Consider the following 2,288-nt stretch of genomic DNA (forward strand, 5'->3'; position numbering starts at 1 on the left):
TCTTTTCATAGGTGCCTATAAGACAAATGTTTAAGATAGAGTCCTCTAAAAACTATATATATATATTTTTAACATGACCAATTTGTTTTAAAGAGTGCATATTTGGTGATTGTAATTCTGAGGTCACTTTGAGTTATTTGGGCCTGTTTCCTGAGTCTTTGTAAAATAAAACACCATAAAAAAGTAGCTGTTATTTCAAAGCATGCTGGGTAATTTTCCCTTAGCCAAAAAACTGAAATACTAGTGTATCTGTCAATATCATGACCCAAGACTTCCACCTAGCGGCAGAAATAGGAATGACAAAATTCCCCCTTGCCCACACCTCCTCTCCAAAAGCAGAGACAGCTGCCAAACCTTAACCTAGAATCTCCCACTCCATGCAGGGGGAACAGAAATTAGCAGTACCTCTTTCTGAAACTCTTATGGAGGAAGACGGAAACCCTCATTCTGAAAGGGAAAAGAGGTGGTTGGGAAAAAAAAAACAGTTTAATATATCCTCTTATCTCAACCAAAAAGAGGGAGATCTGGCATCCTGAAGAAATTGACCCCTTCCTCACCTACAAAGCTCCTGGAGACGGATGGTATGATGGGCCCCTTTTTAGCTGGTATGGAAAGCTCAAACTCAAGAGGAAACCCTGGGTGGTCAAGGGGACGTGCTGTGGAGTGCCTTCATCATCACCAAAATGTTGACCTAAAAAGAAACTGAGGCCAAATACATACAGCAAGAATTTATTGAGCCAAAGTGATGATTGCAGCTGGGGAGACACATAGATCAGGTCGTCCTACAAAACGTGTTCTGAAGAGGCCGGCAGAACTTAACATTCTATACTCACAGGAAGGGGGAAGCGTCAAAGGAGAGAGAGTCCTGCCTAATTACTTTATCAGGTTTTCTGTTGGTTGTACATGATGTATAGATTTGGGATTGTTACTAGTTTACATCCCACGTGCAAGGATCTAGGGTAAGATTTACAAGAAGCATCTTTGGTTATTTTATGACTTTGCGGTATGATTGTGGCTGCTTCTAAGTAAAATGGTCTTATGATAATGTTTCCTAGGACAGGAAGACACGATTACTGACTTATCCCAGATCTCCCAAGGCTCTGTAATTTAGCTGACCTGGTCAGAGCAGATTCTTCTGATTATCACATACACAGGTATGAACATTCATGTACAGGTTTTTATCTGAACGTAAGTTTTCTTTTCTCTGGGATAAATACCAAGGAGTGTAAATGCTGTGTTTTAGGATAGCTACGTGTTTGGTTTTTTAAGAAACCAAACTGATCTTTAGAGTGGCTGCACTATTTTACATTTCTACCAGCAGTGTGTCCATGATCCAGTTTCTCTGCACTCTCATCGACATTTGGAATTGTCATTTTTTTAAAATTTTAGCTATTGTAATAAGAGTGTGATGATACCTTTTTGTGTTTTTAATTTACATTTCCCTGATGATGCTGAACATCTTTTTCAGTAGTTACTTGCCATCTGTGTATTCTCTTCGGTGAAATATCTGTTCATGTGTTTTCTAATTGGGTTGGGGTTTTTTGTTTTGATTTGTTTTATTGTTGATTTGTAAGGGTTCTTAATGCATTCTAGATATGAGTTTTTTCTCAGATAAGTGGCTTGCAAATATTTCCTTCCAATCTGTAGCTTTTCTTTTTCCTCCTCTTAACAGGATATTCACAAAACTTAAGTTTTTCACTTTGAAGTTCAGTTTATCAATTTATTCTTACATAAATTGTACTTTTTCTGTCAAGGCTAAGATTGCTCAATCCCAAAACTTTTCTCTTACTTTTTCTTTAAAGTTTTATAATATTACTTTATTATTATTATTATTATTATTATTATGTTAGCATATTCATTATTACACATACTTATTCTCTATGCCCCTTATCCAATCTTTCCCTTTCCCCCTCCACTTCCCCTCTCTAATAACCATTGATTTGTTCCTCAGTCTGATAGATAACTGTTCCTCTGCTGATTGGTTGCCTAGATGATCTGTCCAGTATTGAGATAGGTACGATCAAGTCTCTCCCTATCATCATAAAACAGATGCTTCGATTACTCTGGAGGGTGCTCTGTGGAGAGAGGACCCCCCCCCTTTTTTTTGTCTCCACTGGTGCCTTTCCTTGTGTCAATGCAGTTGAGAGTCTCACATGCCATCTGCATGGTGGCTGTGACTTTTTCTAGAGAGACTAGTGACTTTTGCTGTGGCCATAGTAATTGTGGTGGCTATGGGGGGCCACCTACATGGAAATGATGTTTTTGGTGTGCTCTTTACCTGGTTGTGG

This window comes from Galeopterus variegatus, unplaced genomic scaffold (assembly GCF_000696425.1).
Source record: "Galeopterus variegatus unplaced genomic scaffold, G_variegatus-3.0.2 Scaffold351, whole genome shotgun sequence".
NCBI classification, from domain to species: Eukaryota; Metazoa; Chordata; class Mammalia; order Dermoptera; family Cynocephalidae; genus Galeopterus; species Galeopterus variegatus.